At 43.8% G+C, this 26,834-nt stretch overlaps 1 long non-coding RNA gene across 1 annotated transcript in view; it reads right to left on the bottom strand.

The window, feature by feature from the left end:
* Positions 1 to 2,732, bottom strand: part of LOC128333278 (uncharacterized) — a 65,769-nt gene extending 63,037 nt beyond the window's left edge. The window contains exon 1 of the long non-coding RNA XR_008310904.1: positions 2,662 to 2,732. This is a non-coding gene — a long non-coding RNA (uncharacterized LOC128333278). The remainder of the gene's footprint in view (positions 1 to 2,661) is intronic.
* Positions 2,733 to 26,834: the final 24,102 nt, after the last annotated feature.

The raw sequence follows: 26,834 nt of genomic DNA, 5'->3' as shown, positions 1-26,834 counted from the left end.
ATTTGGGAGTTTTCATTTTGGAGGCATGAGTGTCATAATTGGAGGAAGGTTGTCCCTATTGCAGCAGGCAGCTGAAGTCCAAAGAGGATGACTCAGTGTCCCACGGTCTTGGCAGTGGCTTTGGGTGTAAAGTATCCACGGACATTTTTATGCCTGGCCTTTGGAAGCCCATTCACAAAGAACCTTTTCTTTTCTTTCTAGCAGGAATCCAGGACAATCTTGAGATATTCTCTCTGCTCCCTGCTCCTGACTCATCATTAGAGATAAGTGTTGTCTTGACGTTTTATCCCAGAAACAACACAGCAAAAGAATGCTCACTGACCCATAACTCTCAGATGGCTATAAAAGGGGACTTGTATGTCTATGAATGCAAGTCTTTCACAACATAAATTAAGAAGTAAAATAATTCCAGTTTACTTTGAAATACGTAGATTTGTGGGGAGGTGGGGAAGGAGAGAAACTCAAATAAAATAGATTTTTTTATCACTTTAAAGGGGGAAAAGAATCAATGTTCTAACTGTTATAGCTCTCAGAATCAAAATTCAGAATGTACTTACTTTCACTGATCACACAAGCATCAGTTTTGATTGATACTGAAAATGATTCTGAGTTACATCTGCTGCTGAATTAATGGAACATGGCACTTAACACAGAGAGAAGAATATATACACTTCTATATATGAAAATATGTTTTATTGTTGCTTGCTTTTAAAAGAGGGGAATAGTGGTGATCATAAAAGGATTTTATGTGATTCTTTATTACTGGTCATTCTTTTACTGTTCTGTCATTTTCTGCCTCTGATGCTGCAGTGGATGTTACTTATTTATCCAGATTTTTCTCCTGCTTCTATGGCTACTAGTCAAGATTTTCTTCTGTGCATTTCTTTTTTATGGAGGACTCTCATCCTACAACTTCTGCTCACAATACCATTATAGGTTACTGTTCAGTGGTGGAGCCAGGGAACAGAGGCACGGGCTCTGTCCCATCCCTGGCTGCCCTGCCTTGTGCACACCACACATGCCAGTGATGCCCCTTGCATGTGCTGTCATGTGCATGCAGGCATGTCCCGATTGCCAGAGGGCCAGCCTGAGTCCTCCAGAGCTCATTCCCAGCCAGCGTGCATTTATTTCCCTTCCTCTATCTCCAGTGAGGGAGAGAAAGGCAGGGAGAGTCGCTCCTGGCCACGCTGCGAATGTGACGCTGGCCAGATTTTGTTCATAAACAGGGCCCCATGACCCCGTTTGAGAGCTAAGCTATGCCCCCTGCATCTGACGTCAGATGCATCTGATGCAGGGGGTGGGGCTAGGGCTGCGGTGGCAGGCTGAATCCGGGCCACTGCTGGTCTCCCTCTGCCCCTGGCTCTGCCCCTGTTTCTATTTGTTCCTTGAAAACCAGTAGGACTCAGTTTGATTTTGTCTGCTTCTTCAGAAAGATACATGCTACAGTTGACCTGTACAGAGATTTTTAAGAATAAAAATGGCTCAAAAGCCATATAAGAATGTTCTAAAACCCCATAATTTGGATTTTGATCATGCCACTTGTAGTCTACTGTGATACAATCATGTGGAATGCTGACCTACCACAGTACGATGTGATGAGCTGGCTCTCACAAGCTTCCTGTGGATAGGCTTTGGGTGTGGGTGGGGAGTGTCAGGGCTGTATTAAGGATATAAAAAGGGGCAATGTTGCAATGCCAGGTGTTGTGGGGCAGGGAGTTATACTTCTAGCTTCTGAACTAGTCGTGTGAGGTAGGAAATGCCAGTGCAGCAAATGAGGGCTTTGTGCTGCCAAGTAAGCAGACAAGCCTTTAGGCAGGGACAGGGGCGTAGCAAGGTTGGAGTGGGCCCAGAGACAAGATTTTAAAATGGGGCCCCCCCACTCAAAGTCCAGGGCCTCCGCACACCCCAGGCCCCCAAGGATTTAAGTCTGATATTCCAAAATAAGTATGCTGCCTGGAAATACATTTCACTGAATACACACACGCACACGTCACAATATATAGTGATATACATTGAGTACTATACATTTGTTTTACTTTTAATGCCTAGAACACACTAGAAAGATGAATGATTAAAATGGGCCCCTCGCTGCAGATTAGCCAAGGAGACTTTCAACCGTGCAGGGTGAGCCTATGTTTGTTTTCCCAGAATTCTGAACAAATTCAGTCAAGTTTGATTGCAGGAGGTTTTTCACAGGAGGCTTTTAAAGCCCTTTAAGACACATCTCCTCTGGAATGGAGGTGCTGCATTCACATGTTGGCCAGATTTACCCTGAAGTCCCTGCAAGTTATTGGGGAGCAGTGAACACACAAGAAAAATAAAATAAAATAAAAGCAGAAGACACGCTTCACAGTTCTCACTCAGACCTTCTGGGTTGCAAAACAACTTGAACATAAGTGCATTTATAAATGAATGAATAAAATAAATATAATACTGTTTCTTCCAGAAGTTTTTGCAATTTTCTGCCATGAAACAAGCCACTTATAGGACTTTTTAGATAGTTTTTTTTAAGCCAGCAAATTTTCCAAGCTGTTTAAAAATAAATATTCAGAGACTTCTCAGTCCCTCCCCCCCATATCAAAGCCCTATGGCAAGCAGATCCCTATATATCCGGGGGGTGGGGGTGGGGAAGGTAACCACAAAAAGGAGTTCACACTCTACCTGGCAGCAAGGGGTCTTCTGCTGCAGAGAACAGTGGAGGCCTCTCTGGCTGCCTCCTCCTTCCGGGCTGGCTTGGGCCCTACTCGAGTTCAGGCTTCACAGAGGCCTACACCAGACCTCAGTGGAAGCCCCGCCCACCCGCCGATCAGCTGAGAGGCGGGAGAAAAGGAGCTCTTTGCAGCCTGTCTGCTGCTCAATTGCCGGCCAGGAGAACAAGCTGGAGAGACGGCGAAGAGGGCAAGTGGCTGAGGGGCCTTGGGGCTGGGCAGGGGGCAATGGGGAGTCACGTGAGGTGCCTCTGGGGGGCCCCTCCAGGCAGTGGGGCCCCCAGACAACTGTCTCCCCTTGCCCTATCGTTGTTACGCGCCTGGGCAGGGAGGCTGATTTATTTATTGAGCCAATTTTATACTACCCTTCATTCGTGCACACCAGCATGGAGATATCTCCTGGTGTACTGTCCCCAGATCAGGAGCTAGCAAGGCAAGCCAGTTGGTTGCAACATCCCTAGTTAGCAGCCTGCTCCAACAAGGGCTAGAGATGGGATGAGGTCTTATGGAGCCCCCTCAGCTCCACCTCCCTGCCTGGCAATTTAAAGGGGCAGCCCTCTGGCCTGGAGTCTAGCACTTCTTCTCCACTCCTGCAAGTTCTTGGCCCATTGCTGGCACCAGAGTGCAGACTTGGGGGAGCAGCAGTCATGTGAGGTAGCTCAGGTTCAGAGTGCACCAGTTCTAGGATCTCTGCTTCTCCCAGCTGGCAGACTCAGGCTCCTGGGCCTGGGTCTGGTTCATCTTGGCTGAGCCTGGCGCAAGTGCTCCTAGGTCAAGGTTCGGCTCAGGACTGGAGTCATGACATATGGGCAAACGTCAGAGATGTACAAAGACATGCTGGTTTATCATTTGGTTTTATATCTCATAATAGCAGCTAAAATGGCCACAGCCTAGTACCAGAAGACGAATGCTACAGAAAGTAGTATGCAGAATATTGGATAGAGCTAATGTGATTAACCCCTGCAAGCTTGGTAAAGAGGCACCTTTTAATGTGGTGATTTTTTTTTATTTAGCAGGGGGAGAGTAACTGGCCCCATCCACCCCCAGCACAGTAACTCCAGTGACTGTTGCTGGTGTCTATCTTATGTTGCTTTTTAGGTTGTGAGCCCTTTGGGGACAGAGATCCATCTTATTTGTTTGTTATTTCTCGGTGTAAACTGCCCTGAGCCATTTTTGGAAGGGGGGGATAGAAATCTGATTAATAATCTGATAATAATAATAATAATAATGATAATGATAATAATAATAATGATGATGATGATGATGATTGACAAAATGATTTTAGAAAACTGCAAGAGAAGAAAAACAAACCTAAGTGTTGCATGGATTGACTACAAGAAAGCCTTCGATTCATTGCCTCACACATGGATACTAAAATGTTTAGAAACAACTGGTGTCAGCAAAAACATTCAGATATTTATTAAAAAAGCAATGAGCATGTGGAGTACACACTTAACAATCAATGGCGAGGCACTTGGACAGGTTAGCATTTGAAGAGACATTTTCCAAGGGGACTGACTATCCCCTCTATTGTTTGTAATCGCCATGACCCCACTTTCACAAATACTAAACAAAACAGGCCTTGGATACCAAACATCTAAAACATCAAGTAAAATCAACCATCTGCTGTACATGGACGATCTGAAGTTGTATGGAAAGTCCCAGTCAGAAATCGAATCACTGCTAAACACTGTCCGTATATTCAGTAGTGATATAGCAATGGAGTTTGGACTAGACAAGTGTGCTGCATTAATAATGAACAGAGGGAAAATAACAAAAACAGAAGGAATAGAAGTGCCCAATGGAAGCAAGATCAAGAACCTGGAAGAGAAAGAACATTACAAATACTTGGGCATTCTCCAGGCTGATAACATTGCACACACTGAAGTTAAAAGAAAAATTGGAAGTGAATACATCAGGAGAGTCAGAAAAATCCTCAAGTCCAAACTCAATGGCGGGAACATCATACAAGCCATAGACACCTGGGCTATACCTGTTATTAGATACACTGCAGGAATAACAGCAAGTGCCGCCTTTGTAAAGAAGCAGATGAAACAGTGGACCACCTAATCAGCTGTTGTAAGAAGATCGCACAGACTGACTACAAACAAAGGCATGACAAGGTAGCAGGGATGATACACTGGAACATCTGCAAAAAATACAAGCTACCTGTAGCCAAAAATTGGTGGGACCATAAAATTGAAAAAGTTGAAGAAAATGAAGATGTAAAAATATTATGGGACTTCCGACTACAAACAGACAAACATCTGCCACACAATACACCAGATATAACTGTAGTCAAGAAGAAAGAAAAACAAGTCAAAATAATCGACATAGCAATACCAGGGGATAGTAGAATAGAAGACAAAGAAATAGAAAAAATGACAAAATACAAAGATCTACAAATTGAAATTGAAAGGCTGTGGCAGAAAAAGACCAAAATAATCCCAGTGGTAATTGGCGCCCTGGGTGCAGTTCCAAAAGACCTTGAAGAGCACCTCAACACCATAGGGGACACAGAAATCACCATCAGCCAATTACAAAAAGCAGCTTTACTGGGAACAACCTATATTCTGCAACGATATCTATAACCATTGACAATAAAATTCTGGCATCCCAGGTCCTTGGGAAGGACTCGATGTCTGGATAAAACAAACCAGTCAATAACACCTGTCTGACTGTGTAAACAAGAAATAATAATAATAATAATAATAATAATAATGAATCTGATTATAATAATAATAATGAAGTAAATCAACCAGTTATTCATGAGAAGAGACAACATTCTGACCACTGAAAATAGGAATGGTCTTGTGCATTTATAACAACCTCATTCTTACACTAAGAATTGCTACCTGAACACTCTTCCTCAACATTCATTGCTGAGTTGTATACTGCATATATGTACTTGATGGCTTTAAGAAGGGTTTGGATAACTTCATGGAGGAGAGGTCTATCAACGGCTGCTAGTCGGAGGGCTATAGGCCACCTCCAGTCTCAAAGGCAGGATGCCTCTGAGTACCAGTTGCAGGGGAGTAACAGCAAGAGAGAGGGCATGCCCTCAACTCCTGCCTGTGGCTTCCAGTGGCATCTGGTGGGGCACTGTGAGAAACAGGATGCTGGACTAGATGGGCCTTGGGCCTGATCCAGCAGGGCTGTTCTTATGTACTCTACAAAAGCTTATCTTGCCTTTTACAAGCAAAAACTTTGCAATGGTGACAGGTGTGATGATACTCCCTACAGCTGGGAATCAGCTGTTTTAACTGTTAATTATTTTATGGTATTTTATTTCAGCTGAGTTCAAATCCGTGATTACATGTTTTGAGCATCTCTAACATGGACATGGAAAACCAACACGTCTTTTGAGTTTGATGTGTCACTTTGATGCACGGGCTGGAAGAGGCCACTATGTCCTCTATCTTTGGCTTAAAGATGTTGGTCCAGAAAAATAGAAACATGAAAAAGACCTTGTCACCAATGGCTGACACCCAACACAGTGTTATATGTCCATAATGTCTCCATAACACAACTCTGTGGGGCTGTGTAAAAGCATGTGCCTTCAAAGGCAGCATGGGGCTGTGTAAGATGGATGCTTTTGCAAGCAGCACTTCTGCAGATTTCCCCATTCAGGGCAATGATGCTGTCTTTAAACAGCACTGCAGCCCCACTGTGCAGAGCTACAGACAGGTTTACAGGCAGATAATGTTGTGCTGGATGTTGGCAAGCATTTGCTTTGAACAGGATAAACAATCACTTGCCTATGAAGAGATTAGGAGGCTGTTCACATGAGCAGCCCTTCCTGGGCTTGCACAGCCCTAACCGGGTAGGGCTGCTCATGTGGAGCACTGGGATTGAACGCTGCCCTGCCGGGTACCCAGGCTTTTACTGTGGCCAAATGGCATAAGCATGCCCTCCTACCTCAGTCCCCGGCCATGTGGCTGCTCGGGTGCCTGCTCCCAGGCAGCCTCAGAGTCGGGTGGCTAGAGCGCCTAGTGGTGGGGAAATCCCCCAGTGCACTACACTCCTCATGCTGTGCACCGTGGGATGCTAGAGGCCGCAGCCTGCTTTCCCCTTACCCCCTTACCACTCCCGGAGCTGCCGCATGCTGTTTGTGTTGGGTGCACAGTGCTGGAAAACCTGAGAGTGGTGCTCATCATGTGGGGGAAAGCAGGATGACTCCTGCCTTCCCCCCAGCCCTCCTCAGGCCAGGTATGCTTTGGTCATGTGCACAACCTTATTCAGTTGTTCCCACGATTTGTATGCAGTCTTGCTGGCTATCTTGTATCTGTGGTGTATATCCTTTAGTGACTTCTGAGGGAGTTCCATATACTGTATGTTGAACAGCCTACGCTTCTGCCAAATACTTCCTTTATGAAAGTCTTGATGTTGTTAATTATATTCCACTGCCTCATCCTTGTGTCTTACAACTCTTCCCTCTCTGGATTCTACAAGAATATGCTTTGCTCACTACAAATGTTGAAAGGGCACAAGTACTTGCTTTAAGCGACAATGAGAAGGATACACAGGAGAATGGTTTTTTGTTTATGTGCTAGGAAATAATTTTGCTCAAGTTGGTTAAAAGAAATCTCTCTCTCTCTCTCTCTCTCTCTCTCTCTCACACACACACACACACACACACACACACACACACACACACACACCTGGATTGCTGTGGAGTGATAAGGCCATTTAGAGGGATTTCAAGGGTTACTGCTTCACTCATCAGCATGAATGGAAAATTTCTGATTGACTTCAAGGAGAACAGGATTAGTCCCTTAGGCTGTACACAACTGTCAATGTTGGTAAAAAGAGCATAGCATGCTGGATGCTTCTGAAAACACATTATTAGATAAATCCTTTTGCTACCCTTGAGCTCTTTTACATTAATGCTGTAGTGCATATCTATGGCAAGTTGATACCTGTCAGTGAGGTTCATTCTTAATAACCTGCAATGCTCCTTTCCTAATGTTTTGTGTGTTTACCCCTTAACTACAGAGTATTAAAATCTAGGAACAGATTGTGATACCAAGTCGCTATAATGATAAGGATCACAGTCACCTTGTCTTGTGAGTCCGAACACACTGACCATAAACATCTGTGCTGGTTTATCCAACTGTAACATCAATGGACACTTTGGTTTGGTGATGATCTGATGGGGGATGAAACGGGGCATATTGGCAGGAAGGAATGCTGTGCCTGTGATAAGCCCCTTTTCATTCTTAGCTCAAAATGTGCATGCAACTGAACTAGTTGTATGGTGGTTGGATTGTCATCTCTCCTTCACTTTGGCTGTAACAGCTGCATGAGTGCCAGAAATGTCACCGTTAACAAGTAAAGTTTTTTCATCACTGCATTTCCATACTGGCAAAAGTTGCTCTTGTTTACCTACATCCTGTCATGTGACTATTAAAGACATGGCAGCCTCAGAAGTAAAAATATAGAAAATTTTGCATACATAACCTTTCTAAAGTAGGCTGTGCTTGTATGTAAAATAATTTTCTTTGCTGATGCTGGACCCCTCATGAAATCCATTAATGTATTTTGAGAATGGACAATGCTAGATTGTTCTTTAAAAGAGTCAGCTACTGTATTGCAGTGTGTGTGTGTGTGTGTGTGTGAGAGAGAGAGAGAGAGAGAGAGAGACAGACAGACAGACAGACACTGGGGAGGGGGGTCATTCACACAGTTGAAAACTATGTCCTACCCAGGTATGGGAGCTGTGTTGCTCCCAATTTTTGGTTGTGTGGGTGCAAACAACTAGGAAGGAGGAGGAAGAAGTGATTGTGTGGAACCAAGGAAGGAGGAAAAGCTACCCAGCTTTAACTCCTGTCTTGATTCCATACAATCACTTCTCCCTCCAGCTACCCAATTCTACTAGCTAGAATTGGGACATATCCTTTGTCCTAACTATTGTTTTGCCAATATTATTTTGGATACCACTGCAGCAATTACTAGTATACTGTGCTACATTCATTATGATTTCATGTTAATGGTTGCAGTGATGAAAGCTGTTAGTAGAACTGTTCCTACTAGGCCTATGGAAGCATGTAGGTGTGAGACTAACTTAAAATTCTCTAGCCCACAACTGCCCATAATTCACTTTTCCTCAAAATTAAGTCCTCTATGCTGTATGAACAGATTTTGCTGCTTTTAAGCAAGGTTGAACAGACTAACCCTATGTCCTGTACCAGAAAAATAACCGTGTGTCCTCGGCGACAGGTTATACTATCCTTAACACTCACTACAATACCTCTCATATTGTAGGTATACATATTCAGCAGTAACTCGTCAATGAGCCATGGTGGTAAAATTTATTTATTTATTTATCTGCTGGTCACATTTACATACTACCTTATATAAAATCTCAGGGCGGTTTACAATCTTATCAAAACCTAAAAACCACATAAACAGATTTAAATTACCATAAATAAAACTTTAAAACACCGTAAACTAAAAGCCTGTTAAAACAGGTGTGTTTTCAAAAGTTGTTAAAAACTACCAGAGATGGGGAGATTCTGATTTCATTTGGGAGTGTGTTCCTTGGGGCAACCCTAGAGAAGGCCCAATTTTGGGTCACCACCTATGTACAAAGGTCTTAATAGGTGGCAGGGTTCATGAAGAAGAAGACGCTCTCTTAAATACCCTGGGCCCAAGCTGCTCAGGGCTTTATAGGTAATAACCAGCACTTTGTATTCTGCCTGGAAACTAATTGGCAGCCAGTGTAGTTCTTTTAAAATAGGAATAACATGGTCTCTACGGGTGGCCCCGGAGACCAACCTGGCTGCCGCATTCTGCACCAGTTGCAGTTTCTGAACTATATACAAAGGTCATGACTAAGTCCCACTGAAATTAATGAGACTTAAATTAGTCATGGCTAATTTGTTTGACTAATTTTGTTGGTGTTTTGTCATGACTAACTAGTCTGCATATTGTCCAGTAATCATGGGCTGAACATTAGCAGTTGCTTTCACATAACATTTTCCAAATGATGTATCACAGATATTTTATGGTCAGGGGGTGGAACCAACTCATGTTTTCCACTGATCAAAAGTTTGAGAGTCATTGTATGCATTATATTGTGGCCACAGCATGAAAAGATGTGTTTCATAATCATTTCAGTTTCTGTTCTCTATTTCCTTCAGTGTCAGCTGGCAGTAAGCTTTGCTCATTTCCCTAAGCATGTACGTTTTTTCCCCCTTGAGTTCCAGAGTTACAGCTTTGATCACTTCTTGATCGCTTAAAGGCTGTGAGTCAGTTATATTTCCCAGTTTGGTTGTCACTTCAAAGGGCTTTGTGGGGTTTTCTCCGACAGAAGGCAGCCAAGGTTTTCTTTTGACACGGTTTTTCAACATAACATAGATATTCTACATCCATGAAGAAGAAAAAAGTGAATAATGCTCTACCTTTCACAATTTGTGTAATCATTCTAATAAGAGGCATCACCTTTCAAAATGGACAAGATGTTCTGCAGCATATATTTTTTAGAGTGTTTGCACTTGAAAACATGGGGGCAGATGCAAACCATGAAACAGATTATTTTAATAGTGACATTCAGACAAATGGAAACTAGCTCCTTTTTTCACCATTGGCAGATTCTCAGCTGCTTCATCAGGTTTTATGACAGATAGAGTTCCAGGCATTTACAAATTCATATTGTGACACAAACTACATTTAATATGATGATATGCAGACTGGGACAAAACACTGACTGAACAAAAGAGCTTTGAGACTTTCTGGCAACATCATCCTTAAATGACTGACAACTATAACAACAAACAACAACAAACAGCAACAACAACAACAAAGCAGGTGTTCCATCATATGTAGTTCTGGTTCTTGGTTCTGGTTCTTCATGAGAAATGCCGTTTCCCCCTATGGTGATGGTTAGAGACTTGGTTCAGAATTGTCAAACAATAGAGGGTACCATGAGAAGGTAATGGGAAGTGGATGCTGTTTCTGAGCAGCAAGAACACAAGAAGACGAAGCCCTTTCCAGCTGCTGCAGCAGCAAAGTGTCAATGGAAGTTGCCTGTAGTTTATTATGTTTTATTTATTTGTTTTTACATTTATATCCTGCTCTTCCTCCAAGGAGCCCAGAGTAGTGTGCCTGGTAATGTTTGTCCTAACAACAGCCCTGTGAGTTAGGTTAGGCTGAGAGATAAGTGACTGGCCCAGAGTCACCCAGTGAGATTCACGGCTGAACAGCAATTTGAAATCAGGTATCCCTGCTGGCTCATGAGGGAAAGTACTCAAAGTAGGTCCACTGAAATGAAAAGGAGAACTTAGGCAGAGGAACCCCTCCCTCTTCCTGGTCCAAAGTGGTTGTGGCCAAATGCAAAAACGGGGCCACTCTCCCCCTTTTGCAAAGTGCTTCAGCCAAGCTGGAAACATCTCTCTCTGTCTCACAAGACAAAGGCCGCTTTTGGACATAGTGTGAAACTGTGGATTGAAACTGTGAATCTGGGAATCATCCCATAGATGATAGCCCGTCCATGGTCCACTAACTTCCACCTTCTGGACAGAGAAGATCCTCCCTCTTCCTGGCTGAATTCCAGCAAGTTGTGAGTCACAAAGCATCAGTATGTCAGTAGGGCTGCAATCATTGGCCACAATTTTCTAGGGGGCATGCCAAGCATGATCGTGCCTTTTCGGCATCAGTTGGCTGGCCTTGGGAGGGGAAGGACATTTAAACACTTTTTGTCAAACCACTTGCACCACAGCCCTCACAAGGGCCCAGCAGACACACAGTCTTGCACAAGCAGAACTACTGGTACCGGGGGTAGTGAAGAGCACTAATTTCCTGTTACTCTGGGAAGGGATCATGATGACTTCCTAGAAGGGAATATGTCTATGAGAGCAGGCAAAGGATCCTGGGGTTGGGTCCACCATGACAAAGAATATTATTGGATTTGTAGACCCGGGCCAAGCAGTCCAGGAAGCCCCAACACACTCCTGCCCCCAAGTTGGGCTTGCTGGCTGGGGATTATCCCTCTCATGAGAGGGCAAGTCCACTGGGGAGAACCAGAAGCTCCATGAGCTTCAGATCTCCATTAGACTGCACTCCCATGGGATAGCCCATCCAACTATAGGGGCTGTATCTGTATCTGTTTAAAAATAGAACTCACACTCTGTATCTTCCCCTCTCCACTCAACCCTTACAGATTCCCAAGGAGTCCAGGTTGCTCTGTTGTCTGGGCACTCCTGGGTGGGTAGAGCTGGGTGGCATTGGGGATGTCTCCCAATACACATTCAAATTTCCCAGGCATGGACCTGTGTTGCCACTTATGTAGATCGGGTGCAGCAGAAAATCATGTGTGAGGGGAGCCGCTGTTTTCAGCAATCGCAGCCAAACCAGGTGGCCATGGTGGGCAAAGAAAAACATGCATATGTGCTATGGGGTGGCCAGAGGGAGCACTTTGTTTCTTGCTGTCCGCCAGTCACTGGGACTGGGAAAGGTGTTGCTGGGTACTCTTCCCTGGGCTTGCAGAGATCTTGCAACTGGGCTGGGTGGCAACAGCCCTCTGGCCCACATTCACATCTCCATGGCCTTTCACTTTCATGAGAGAGAGTGGTCCACTCTAGAGAATAATCCATCTTCATCACACAGGAAGAATCTCTCCTGTGATTGGATTGAATAATGCTTCAGATGGATGGTTCTTCTCATGAGGTATGTCAGATATTGCATGCTTGCACTCAAGGGGAAGGGGCTGGATCCCCCTTCCCCAACAAACTGATACAAGACATAGAACCACTCAAACATCCTAGGGACCATCTTTTCACCCAAACTTCTGATATCGTCCTCTGGTATGAGTGATCCTACTTGGGGAAAAACTGAGATGCCTGGTTCCTGGTGTCACAGGGACTCCATGTGCTTGTGCAAATACTTCTGCAGCCTTTGCTTTATGGAAACTTCTTCTGCTGTCCCCGTCTTGTCATCCCAACACTTTTGTGTGTGGCTAGAGAAAGGAGGGAACATGTGGGTCTTTCCCTTTACATGCACTGAAATTGGGATGTGGCAGTGTGGCATCCCTGTTGCCGGGCAATGACAGAAGGAGTGTGGAGACTCTGGAGGCCGGGGCAACTGATTTGCTGAGGCAAACAGCAAGAAGCACAGCAGGCGCAGAGCTGACCCATTTCTGGGCTTGTCTCCCTCCCTATGGTTTTGGGAACAGGCACAGCATGAAACTGCGCAGCACAGGTTACGATGGTGGCAGAATTTGGAATGACATGATGCCAACTTCAAACCTGAGGTACGAACAGCAAAACCCACTACAAACCTAATGTTCAAATTACAGTATGGGAAGGGGAACCTTGGGTTGCTCTTGTAATGAAACCGTGGGTCCATGCATTTGGATGAGCATGAAACTGAACATCTGGCTTGTTCACCAATGGTTTGGTGTTATGTGTGAAGGCAGCCAGTGAGAGGCACTCCCAGCCAGGTTGAGGACCCAGCTGGCTCAAATGCGTTGCTAATGGGGCTGGATGGCCCTGTTCCTGCATCTGGCCACTCCCTCTGCATCAACGTCAGATGCAAGGGGCATGGCTATGGGCTGTGGGGGCAGCTCCTGGAGGATAGTGCCTGGGTTTTTTGAACCCGAGCACACAGTGGAGGCTCTGCCAGTGTCTCCAGGTCTGAGGAAGCACTCCTAGCCCCACTCCCTGAGATTCTTTAACTGGAGATGCAGCAAATGGCTGACTTAATGAGGGAAACTACTCAAAGTAGTCCGACTGAAATGGAGGCAGCGAGAGGCAATCCCAGCCAGGCTGGAAACTCAGCGATGACTGTGGCACCTTGTTAATGGGGCCGAATGTCCCTATTTTCACATCTGCCTATGCCTCCTGCAGCTGACATCTGACAGATGTGTGGTTAGGGTGCATGCCTACTTCAACAAAAATAGGGCTGCTGGTGGGGAGTTGCACCCCTGCCACTGGTGCAGTATGGAGGAAGTTATCCTACAGGAGTGAAATAATACTTAGCTACTTTGAATGCCACAGTCATTCATCCTTTCTGGAATCTCTGTGATGCCTAGAAACACACAATGCTGTGTAAGGGGCTGCTTGTGTCGGCCCAGTTTTCATGCTGCTGCTTCCATCCTTGTGGAAGTAGGCAAGTGTGAGAGCAAGTTTATTCATGTATAAGAAACTTGGCAGTGCCACCACATGTGTGAAACAATGTTGCCCTTGGTGTGGAGAAGGGGAGGAGACCAGGAAGCCACAGAAATAATCTTATCTATCTTCTCTATCTTGCCTTGATTTTCTGAAACGATGATCCCAGGAGTGACTGGGAAGTAAACTAAAGGCTCAGGGAGGCATATGGTATGGCTATTGCACATGGAGAATTGCTCAGCTGAAAACACATCAATGACAAAAGCCCAGTGCATATGGAAACCTAGCGACATATCAAGTTAGACAAGCATGTCATTCCCCAGCATGTCAGCTTTGCACACACAGGGACATCTGGGTGTTTTAGAGGTGGTAGACACCTTTCAAGCCGTTACCACATCTCTGCTATAGCTTTGCATTGGCTACGTCTTTTCCAGTCCCACCTGGAAATTGAACCTGGGACCTTGTGTATGTAAATCATGTGGTTTGTTACCCAGCGACAGCCTCTCCCAGTCTAGGATGATGATCACATTATACCAACATGCTCATGTAAGTAAAAGAACAAAGAATAAATCAAAGTATACTTAGATGTAGCATCTCTAATATAGTTGCTGTCATGATTTAATTAGATCAAAATAGAACTTGCATACCTGCTAACATGTCCCTATTTCCCATTCAAGTTAATGGGAAAATAGGGGCATCTTGTCAGGTATGAACTTGCATTCCAGTAACTGTTCAGGACAACCGTTTTGAGAGTACCAGCTAGCTGCCCGTTGAGTCCAGGGCAGGCACCAGATGAGTTGGCTAGCAGCTCTGCAAACTGAATGAGAAACCTATTCCTGGAAAAACAAATCTGGGAAATATGAGGGCTTTGAAATAACTGCAGCAACAATAGGGACATCCTTTATATATTGAAGAAGGTCAAAGTGGACTAAAATAGCAAATAGGAACTACATGACATGAAAGAGCCAGTGAACACATGGAGCTGGAAAGGAAAAATGGCTGGCTGGCTGAAGTTGTATGCATAAGCATAGGACATCGCCCTATAGAAGAAATATTAGCATATTAAAGGCAGAGAGCTACATTCTGTGCAGCCCTCCATCACGGTAAGCATTAGTGCAGGGAAGGCATAGCTGCCTCCCCAAACCCAGTCCCTTGGCCCCCCTGAGCCCCCCCCCCCGTGGCACTCTCCTGAGTGGCAGCCCTCCTCTTTCCACTGCATGGGTTGGGGTGCTCTTTCTCTCCCTGCCGTGCCCAGCGGTGGCAGTGGTGGCAGCTGAGCAGCAGACTGCTCCTGCAGGGAGGCTGCTGCCACTATTCCTACAGCTGCCGTGCACACAGTGGGGAGAAAAGGGGGGCTGGGGGGAGGGCTGCCACCAGATATCTGTCACAGTGAGTGCCATGGCCCTGACAGCAGCTGCGCATGGGTTCTTGGAACCCAAGCGCACAAGCACAGCTCCACCCCAAAGGTATCGGGCCCACTGGGGCTGCTGCACAACCTCAAAGGCAGCCTTTACAGTGTAGTGCAAAGACTTTAAAGCACTTCCAGGTAGCAATGCAGTGCTGCTTTCCATCTTCTGGAACGGTGATGCGGAGGAGCGCTGTACTGCTGCCTGGAAGCACGTCCATGTCTTTGTGCAGCTGCCTGGTCACTACACCGTCTGGGCTGCCTCTGAAGTTGCTTGGCAGCCCCTGCGGAGGGTCCCTTACTTCAGTGGAGTGCTCAATGAAGTAGCCCATGGTTTGCAACTGTAGGCAACTTCTGCAGAAGCACCTCAACATTTTGAGAGGAGCTCAGGAAATCACAGGTGTTCACATGGATTTGCTGTCCTGGGGTATGTGTCTTTCATTTCAAAATTCCTCTCTCTTTCACACACACACACAGAGGCATGTGCATATGAGCATGCACATGTGTGCACGTACACACACACACACACGCCAACACCATCACTCACTCACTCACTCTATGTGGGGCTGCCTTTGTACACAGTCCGGAAACTACAATTGGTACAGAATGTGGCAGCCTGATTGGTCTCTGGGACAGCACGGAGGGACCACATTGGTTTTGAAGGAACTGCACTAACTGCCAATATGTTTCCAGGTGAAATACAAAGTTCTGGTTATTACCTATAAAGCCCTAAGCAGCTTGGGTCCAGGCTATTGAAGGGAGTGCCTCCTTTGTCATAAACCCTGCTGCCTGTTACAATCTTTTGGATCGGTTACGGTTGCCATTGGCTCGTTTGGTGGTGACCCAGGACCGGGCTTTCTCTGTGGCTGCCCCAGGGCTTTGGAATATGTTCGCAGCTGAAATAAGAGCATCTCCTTATCTGTTTGTTTTCAGGAAGAACCTCAAGACTCTCCTGTTTTCACAGGCTTTTAATTAGAATTAATTTAAATAATTTTAAAAACTTGTTTTAACAACTATTTTATTCTATTTTTCTTGTGCCATGTATTTTAATCTATGACTTTTAAGTATTTCAGATTTTGTACACTGCCTAGAGATGTATATCAGGCAGTATAAACATATGATAGATAAATAAATAAAAGTCTCATATTCTTTCAGGAATTCAAATATGGGGAGATTTCTGCCTGCCTGGAACACAGGAGAGCCACTGCCAGTCAGTGCAGACAAAGCTGAATTAGATGGACTAATGGTCTGACTTGGTAGAAAACAATCTGATGTGTCCTTCTCTAAGCCAGGCCCATTATGGCCCAGGAGTCAGCCGTGGACACTTCTGCATCCAAAAAGGAGGCATCAAGGAGACATCATCATGGAGAGACACTGTCCTTGGACCATCTCAGGAAGCAGCCACTGAGGCATTTGCTCTTGCAGGCTTCCTTAGATGCAGAGGAGGAAGCAGCAGCACAAGGCACCACATTTTCTAGTTTCCCTGCTCTCGAGAAGGTTTCCTTGCCATCATCCTCAGACACTGATAGCTCAATCCCAGAAATGTCCTTGATCCATGGCATCTTGCCTTTAACAGCACACTAGTCTCAGAAGCAGCAGCAAACACTTCTGCTGGTCTCAGAAGCATGCTGCCCTTTTAACTGAGGGATAGGGTGCTTCAGGGAGGTATGTCCTAGGACACACATGTCCCTGAAACAAGATTTCAGCTCTCCATAGTGCTACAGCAACAATCCAGACTACTCTGTTCTCTGGCCTTCCGTCTGGCTCTCACAGTGAGCTGTCCCAGGTCCTGATATTAAACAATCACTGTGTGCTCTTCTGTGCTGCCTGCCTGTCTGCAAAACTCTGCAAACTATCCACAGATAAAATCTATATAGACACACACCATCAACAGGCAGTGGCTTTTCAAAAGATTCAGTTATGAACAGAAGACTATGGGTGCATTCTTATAATGATGGTGAGTGTGGTTGCAGAGTTAAAGGATCCTGGTCCTCAATTCCAGTTAAAAGCTGTTTAACTGCAGCGATTTGACTTTGATTGCCTGGAAATCCTGCATTCTCACACCATGTGTTGTGGGAACTCATGGGGCTCAGTGCGTGGGGCTTAACTTAATGGGAGGAGAGCTGGTCTTGTGGTAGCAAGCATGAATTGTCTCCTTTGCTAAGCAGAGTCCACTCTGGTTTGCATTTGAATGGGATACATGTGTGAGCACTGAAAGATATAAACCTGAGGAGACAGGGCCACTCTGGGAAGAGCATTTGCATGCAGAAGGTTCCAAGTTCCCTCCCTGGCATCTCCAAGACAGGGCTGAGAGAGACTTCTGCTTGCAACCTCGGAGAAGCCGCTGCCAGTCTGCGTAGACAACACTGAGCTGATTATCTGACTCATTATAATGTAGCTTCCTATGATCCTGACTCAGTAATCATGCTAACCATCACTGTTAGAGCATGGCCTATATAAGGCTAAGTCAAATGTCTTACGTCCTTTAAACAGCCAATAAAACAAGACTCTTCTGTTGTCTGAAAATAATTTTGAGAGTAAGAGTAAGCTATTCAGCTAAATTTTGCCATGGGTAGAATCTGTGACAAGTTTGCAGTTTTGCCTGCAGAAGACTATATCAAGAACTTGATAGAATCCGGTGTGACTCCTTCCTGGTTCTACTGGCTTCTGAGATTATACTGCATACAGAGAGACATCTTGCACTAATATGTTGCAATGACAGCATTTCTTTGGCAAAGAAGCCTCCTGTGCATTAGTGAGAAGTGTTATAGCTCATTTCTGTATTAGTTTGCTAGGTTACTACTTGCAGGGAGATTTTTCTGTATGAGGAAGTGTTCAAACATGATCACGATCAGTATCTGAAGTGGTGCAGTCCATTCTACTGCTTGAGGACTCTACCACTTCATTCTTTGGCAGCATGTACCATCCTCAGCAAACCCAGATTACCAGGATTTCAAGAAGGACTATGGGATTTTTGTTAAAGGGGGGAACCCCCCCCCAAAAAAACCACCCACCAGGTGTTGATTTCAAATGGAAAGGAACAGAAGGGAAAAAAATTATGTTGAATGACCTTGTTTCCCTCCTTACTAATTTCTCATGAATCAAGGCAAGTGGTCTTGTTACTGGTTCAAATTTGTTGAAAGCTAAGAAACAAGATAAACTGCTGTGCGATGACTGCCATATTCAATGTTCTGATTAAATCATTGTGTTTTACTTTCTGCCTCTCTGATTCTTTCTTTCTTTCTTTTTTAAAAAAACCTTTTACTGTTATGACCTGGAGGAATATAATCTACATTAGATCCTTCCTCTCTCACCATTTTAAAAAAAATGGTTTTAATGATTTCCTGTTGTAAAAAGACTTCAATTTTGATGTTTATTCATTGTCAAGGGATAGAAGTCCTTAGATTTTGTTATCTAAATATAACCATAATGTGACATAATTCTGCAGAGGTGTAATATAGAATGAAATTACTGTGTGGATAATCAATTAGATTTTAGCATTCTTCTGATGTTTGCTTCTGCTTGGGAAATGTCTCTACAATGGAAATTACAGTGCAGGCTGCTAGGGAAGTTATAGATGCTCTTCTGTCTGTGGAAGGATATTATAAGAAGACCTACGAAGGTGTTACTTGAAGGCACACTTTACCTTTATGAAGGTGTCCCCCCCACAAAACCAAACTCCCCCCCACCCCACAAGCTATAGAAAGACAAGACATTTCTCTGAATTATTGAATTATTGAGAGTTATACAGTCTGGAAAAGTAGAAATGATATAGTTCCAGAAAAATGACAAGTGATGGAATGCACCATGTTTTTCTGAACTGAATATATTTTTTGATTGTTTGACCATTTTAGTTGTATTTTATGACATATATCTGTTCATGACCCTCAAAAGAGATCCACATGTTCTGCAGTTACAGGCATTTCCACAACATTTGCAACTGATGTCAAGAGTAAACTGACACTAAAGGACATCCAGTGTTTACAGTAATGTGACTGTGTGGAGACTTGGAGCTAGGATGGGGTTGCCCAGATAGAGAAACTAAATAGGATTTGCCTAAGTCTCCTTGAAAAATTAGATCACCTGCACTGAAGTTCTTGAGATAAACATGTCTTTGCTGCAGCTCAGCCTTTAATAAAGTTTATCTAGCTTAACCCAGTTCAGAGACCCGTGTCTTCCATTCCTAGGTGAGGAGAGAGTGTATTCTGGTCACATAATTTGGTTTTCTTCTTCTTGCAGAATTGTAGCAGTTGTGTGGGTGGAAAATGCAAGACACATATTCCAGAAGCCTCCCCATTTTCATTTCTCTTTGATTATCTATGTACTTAATGACAAACATAAGTTGTGTTCTGCTATGAAAAATCATAACCTCACCATATATCCGTTCCCGTTCCACTCCCAATGTTCTGCTTGTATTTTAAATAATGCTGGGTTGCTAAGCCAATAAATAAACACAGGAAAATAAAAGTCCATGAGTACAAGAGATTTACATATTTAATAACTTTATACAAGCCTGTAAGATAAGATGATGGTAAACACATGGAACTGTAGACATTTTTAATGTTTTATGACACATATTTGTGTCAGTCTGATGTCACTGCGATTGCAATCAGGTGTCAAGGTCAATTTATGATCCTTACCAAGCTGATGCTAATACCCATGAGTTCCATAGGGTATGACCAAAGAAAATTAAACCACTTGCATGCCTGACAACTATATGATAGTGGAGAATGCGATACCTTCTCATTTTTAGCATGCTAGGCCTTCTGCTTGTATTAGAAAGGGAGTGTGCCTTTTGCGTTCTGTAAAATGGGGGATAGTTGATTGACTAGATTTGCAGCAGAAGAACAGTGAGTACATATGAGCACAGATGGGTCTCTGGATTCGGCAGGCAGTTCTGTTCAAAATCTTAAAATCCTTAATAAAGTATTTTTGGTTTTGGATGCAACTGCCCGGATTCAGAGATCATCATATTTGTAGATCTCTCTCTCTCTCTCTCTCTCTATATATATATATTCATATGTGCTTCTGCACATTAATTGCACTGCTTTTCCATTAATCTCACTGGAGGGAGCTGATCCATCCATGTAGATCATCTCCCCTTTTCCGAAATGAATGAGAAAGCCATTCTGGACAGGGGAGCTTAGTACACTCATTAAAGTTCTAATATCCAGTGCAGATTGCTGAACTGGGATGAAAAGAAGGTACATCTAGATAAATTTATCCATCCTTGGTTCCCATGGAAATCAATTTGGACTTAAGCACACAATTAAGCTCTTAAAGCCCATCAATCCTTGCTAAATGAGCAAAGAGGCACCTTTTAAAGTGCCGATTCTCTTATATTTAGCAGGGGGAGAGCAACTGTCCCTTTCCAGCCCTAGCATAGAGTCTCTCCAGTGGCTGTTGTGGGTGTCTGCCTTATGTTTCTTTTTAGATTGTGACCAAGGAAACATCATTTGACAACTTTAGTTGTTGTTGAAAAGTGGTCTATAAATGTTCCTCCTCCTCCTCCTCCAACTTCAATGTGTGCTTATTTTCCTGTGAGTATAGTATTTTCCTGTGAGTATAGTGAGTATATATTTCCCAGAAACTATACAGATGCTTTAAGTACTTTTAAAAAAGGATAATAATTGCAATTTGGGAGAAATTCATGTGATAGTCCCACAATGCTAGGTACTCTTCTTAATGTTATACTGATATTTAACGGAATTATGTGAAAATACGGATAACCTCAAAATGTGTAATCCCATCTCTAGAAAATTTGCACTGAAAAAGAATGAATTTCTCTCTGAGAGAGACATCATTTGTTCCTTTCCTTCTATCAACAGTTGTTGAGTTAGAGGTGCATTTTAATATGTTTTCTTTAACAGTCTGACAGCAGGCATGTAGTGATGGTAGCAATGATAAGGCTAAGTGGAAAGGTCCTGCTTTCTTCACTATGAAAGCACACCTTGGAATTTTTATTTCATTATGTACCAATAATGGGAAGGGAGTGTGGATATAAGAAGCTTCTGTTGTTCTGAAAGAAATATACTGTAATAGCCTGCCAAAAGAAGAAGAAGAAGAAACAAGGAGAGAAAATTCAAAATATAACCTCTGTGATTTTCTTTCCCCTCCTCAGTGTCAAAAGTTCCATAGACAATTAGCTTCAAATGCAGAACTACATCAGCTGCCTCTTCAAAGTCAGGCTGTAAACACTTTAGTGCTGCGTTCTTTTTGTCCTTAACCTATATTTTGGGGGAACTCAGACTGCGAACATAACACAATTATTATTGAGTTTCAGTGCATACAAAACTCCCAAGACTTTCTTCTTTGAAAGGCTGGTTTAAAGCTACTCTACTAGTAGGACTATGTGAGAAAAGGCATACATTTCCCATCTGGTTAAGTCAAAATAATGTTTGGTAGACACACTATTAGTAGTGACTAAGATAGATGTGGGTCCCCTACCCTCTTCCACTACAAGAACATTTAAATAAGTATTTTTAAATGTTAAGTTGATTTTCTTTATGGAAAATGTAACAAAAGGATCAGGTCAGAAATAACACTGGAAGGATTTCAAGTTTACTTTTGCGAAGATCTTGGAAAGCACAGGACAAAGACACCTTCATTTGTAATGGAAATTGTTGTGGATGAAATAAATATACCGGAGCTCTTCTCACAATTTCCCAAAGACAATCTCTGTGCCTTCCTTGGGTGGGTGGATCACCTGCCCAGACAACCAGTGGCTTGCCCAGCAGCTCCAGGGGTCGGGTTGCTGGGATGAGCCAACTTGTGTCACTCTGCCCCCTGGAGCTCCAATAATGCACCACGTGAATGGGATCACCCCCGCCCCCGAGTGCATGCAAGCAGATGTATGCAAGCAGCCATACAAGCAGATATATGCAAGCAGACATGGCTGACACACAATCAAAAAAATGAAGTTAAAGGAGCGCTCACTCCCTTAACCTCATTTTAGAGGGAGGCTACTTTGGTCAGTTTGCTGCTGTGTAGCCGCTGGGATCGGGCCCGATCTCGGCAATTCACGTGCATGTGCAAAACCAGGCTGGGCTCCCTTAGCCCAGTTTTGCACACACGTGAATAGCCTCACTATCTGATCTGAAATATATTTAATTGGAAGTAATATATTCAAATATAAGTAAATCCCATGGAATCCCATGGAACTTATTTATAAGTAAATGTTCTTAAAATTGCTGCTGCACAATTAAAAAGACTGTTCATTTGTTGAATATGTGAATGAGAATATTTTAGAATGCCAGCTGACTGTTGAAATCCTAGTACTGACTAAGGGTTCAGATTCGGATGCCTCTGAGTACCAGTTGCAGGGGAGTAACAGCAGGAAAGAAGGCACGCCCTCAATTCCTGCCTGTAGGCTTCCAGTGGCATCTGGTGGGCCATGATGTGGAACATGATGCTGGACTAGATGGACCTTGGGCCTGATCCAGCAGGGCTGTTCTTATGTTCTTAAGTGTGATGGCTGAGTGGTAAGGGAAAAGAGAGGAGGAAGGGAGAAGATACCCAGCTCTTTCTTTCTTTCCTGCTCAGCATGCATCCTTCATTCACGGGTGTTCCATGCTCTACCTGGAACTTGACCTCTTGTGTGTGGAGGAGATCCATCACAGCTGATGTTTCTAACCATTAGAGGAATTATACTGTGCTGTAATTTACCCAGGAATAGTTATAGTGGCAGAAAATCTTGGCATTTTAAAATAGTGTCAGCTTTATGAAGGGCATCATCCCTGTAGCATATGGCATTGCTTGAATCAAATTGAGCCAAACTGGTTTGTTGCATTGCATGCAAGTTTTGCTCCTTACAAATCTCTAGTGTGATCTGCTTGGGTCCTCCCTACTGTCTGCTCATGACACAAACAATGTGGAATGTCATAGCAGGCTGTGATCTCTTACTGCATACTGTATGCAATGACAATTTTTGAACCAAACTATTTAGTATAGGGATGTGCACGAATCACACTTTGAACTGTGGTTGGAGCACTTTTTGGGCAGGGGGACCGGGAACTCTAAGAAAAAGGAGAGCAGGCCCCTATCTGCTAGCCACTGTCATGCGGCTAGCAGGCTAGCAGCTTCCTGCAGGGGCAGCACACGTCCCTAGAAGCCCCATGTGGCATCAATACATGCATGTGGTGTCCATACATGTGCAGGTGCCATTTTCATGGTCACCATGATGACCATGCAAATGGTGCCTGCACATGCGTGGATGCCATGTGCATGCTGATTCCATGTGGAGCTTCTAGATATGTGTGCCACCTCAACAGGAAGCTCCATGGGATGGTGACTAGCAGTTAGGAACCTCCTCTCCTTTTTCTTAAAGTTTCCAGTCCCCCTGCCCAAAAAGTACTTGAACCACGGTTTGAGCTGTGGCTCCAGCTGTGGCTCATGCACATTAATTTGGTAGATGTGGCTGGCCTTATATTTTCCAGACTTAAGAACCAGTTCTGATGCTACACTATTTTTTGCACTTCTGGGCATACTGATGGGACCTGCATTCAGGAAAGCAATGCAACATGTAAATAAGGAACTCAAACATCTCAGGTGCAGCAGCTTAACAACCTGTGTGGTGTAGTGGTTAGTGCATCAGACATTGGACCCTTGGTTCCACGTTACGTGCAAATGCGGCCACTATCTCTCATTCAAACCTACCTCTGAGGGTTGTTGTGAAGAGATAAAGGGGAGGAGATAATCACTCCTCTGAGCTACTTGGAGCAAAGGCAAAAATGTAATCATAAAAAGATTTTTAGAGAATTTCTCATAATGATTGACATTTATGATTGTCAATTCCTACATCATATTGTAGGTGCCCATGATATGATGGGAATAGGGGAGATTTCATGAAGTTAAGAAAAACAGAAACCGGGGTGTAACTACCATTAGGCAAGGGGAGGTGGCTGCCTGGGGGCCCCCACGCCTCTAGGGGCCCCCCAGAGGCAAGTCACATGACTCCCCAACACCTGCAGAGCTTCGGTGCAGTGGAAAAGCCAACCCCAAGTTCGGAGCAAAGTCGGCATGCATGCAGCAAAGTCCTTGTCTGCAGAAGGAACTCTGAGCAGGGAGCGCTCTTCCCCAAGGGAGGGTGGAGGGACGGGGTTAAAGCGAGGGAGTGGAGTTTTCTAGAGAAGCTGGCATAATGGGGATGTGAGTGCACTATATATTGTGAAGTGTGTGTGTGTATCAGCGAGGGGCCCATTTTAAAATTTTGTCTCTGGGCCCACTCCAGCCTTGTTACGCCCCTGACAGAAACACTTGAGAATAAGCTCTTTTGATAAATGCAATACATTTCATCAGACATTTTAGAAAGAATGGAACTCAGAGTTTGGATCACAGAACAAGGTCATGGACATGATCCAATTCATGCTGTCCTTTTGTTTTCATGATCTAGGAGAAGAAAGATGTTCCTTTCAAGGAAAACATTTTAATTTTGTTTTGCTGATGAAAGCCAAGGAAGGAACTATAACTGGGTCAGCAACATGTCATACTTAATAGTATCAGAAGCTGCCAAGGTAATTAAAAAGCAATAGGTCAGTCACACTGCGACAATCTGATAACATTTAAAACTAATTAATAATTTTTTAAAATGGATTTTCGGGAATGTTTTGCTGTGAGAGTATCAGACAAATTACTAACACTGTCCCCAAGGTCTTAGACAGACATAGAAGGAGAGCAGTAAAGGTGATGATTTAAGTGATTAGGAGATAATGGTAATTTATTTATAATAAATGAATAATAACATCACAAATCAAGGTAGATAAAACAAAGTTCTAAACAAGGCATAGATGCACTTGTCTTCTGTAACTTGATTAAAATCTTGAAAGTTTTTTACAAATTCATTATAAAGTGTGTGTGTGTGTGTGTGTGCGTGCGCGCACGCATGTACACACACACACCCCTGTAAATGTAGGGGCTTTAATCCAGCAAGGATTTGTGGATGCTTTTAACCTTAAATATTTGGGGGGGTTCAAGAATGCAATGCTAAGCATGTGAGGGAAATCTGCAGGATGTCAGACAACATGCTATGATAAGGATGGTGGTTTAATTGTCATGGCACACAATTATGCACCTGCTTTCTCAGGCTTTAAACTGAAATTAATTTCAAACTATTTAATTTGTTTTTGTTTTATGAGATTGTTTTCACGGTATTTTGTGAGATTTTAACTGCTTTTACTCTATTTTATATTGTGTTTTAAATTTTGTACACCGCCTAGAGATGTACATATCAGGAGGCATAAAAATATATTAGATAAATAAATAAATTCATTATAAGAAATGATCAGGCTATGGGTTTTGCCATGGCTAACTTGATGGATCTTCATGGGCTTTGCAAAAGGGCTGAATTTTCTTAATTGCTCCAGTGTTGGAGTATCACTCCTATTGGAGCTTGAGGGTGGGGCAGAGAAACAGCTGGAAGCAGAGGCAGAGAGTTGGGAGGTTTCATCTGGAGCTAGCTAAAACCAGGGTATGGTCTATGTCTTGCAACAGCTTCCTTCTGGGTAACAGAGTTGCAATAGTTGCTCTCTGGGAATCTGATGCAGGACCAGCAATTGTGTTGCCAGTATTAGGCATCTGTTTGCTTCCAAGGGTCTCTGCTTGCATAATGGTAAATTAATAGATGTTTCAAAATCACGATAAGTTTCCAGGGCTCTCTCTCCTGCAAAAGAACTAAACCCTACCAATGGATGTATCAGTGCTTGGAGAGTGGGCTGTAACAATTCTGAATTTGTGCAGGGCCAGAGAAACAATTGTCAAGAGTGTTGGATGCAGCACTGTGGGGTTGAAAAAAAAGATGGCTGGGAACTGCAGCCCTGATATGTGGCTTATAAAGACACAAAAAGTTACTTTTGATTTCTGATTTTTTTCTCAGCCCTTATTGTAAGTTACAATAAGGGCTGAGAAAAAACCCAGAAATCAAAACACACCATTAGTTCATACAGTAGTGGCTGGTGGGCTTTGGACTATTGTGGGGGGTGGGGTGCAGGGGAGAACCTATTCACAGAGGCAGAAGCCTACCCCGCCTTCCTCCACACCAGCAGGCTTGGGTTTTTACCCAAGCGCCCAGCATTGAGGAAAACAGAAGTGGCAGGGGGCAGGTCAGAAAAGCACGGGCAAAAGTAGAACACAGAAAAGGGTTTTTTGGAGGGGAAGAAGATAGAAAGCCAAACAAAAACAAAAAAACAACAACCCCACAACCCCAGGGCAAAAAGCAGGGAGAAGAGCAGGCAAAAAGCAGAAAGGAAGGGCAAAGGCGGACAGAAGGGAGAAAGCAGGGATCACATGGCCCTTCCCACCAAACAAACAAGATAGTGAAAGATCAGACTTGCCAGCAGCCAGGGAATCCTCCAGAGCAGGGAAATTCCTCCAGGCCCTCCCTCCCTGCCTGCAACTTCCTCTTTTGGTCTTACTGGCTGGAACACCTGCTACTCAAGCTGCTCTCCAGCCAATCTGATTCCTATGGGACTCCTCCTGGCACTGCCCCAGGAAGAAGGAGAAAATGTATTTTAAAATATACTCCCTGAAGCAACCAGGAAGTGCATTTTTAACCCATTATTTTAGTTCTTCCTGGGGCAATGCCAGGAGGAGCCCCTTAGGAAACAGATTGGCTGGAGCAGC

This window comes from Hemicordylus capensis, chromosome 1, assembly GCF_027244095.1.
Source record: "Hemicordylus capensis ecotype Gifberg chromosome 1, rHemCap1.1.pri, whole genome shotgun sequence".
Classification (NCBI taxonomy): Eukaryota; Metazoa; Chordata; class Lepidosauria; order Squamata; family Cordylidae; genus Hemicordylus; species Hemicordylus capensis.
The sequence above is the reverse complement of the archived record's forward strand: the minus strand, read 5'-3'. Positions and strand labels throughout refer to the sequence as shown.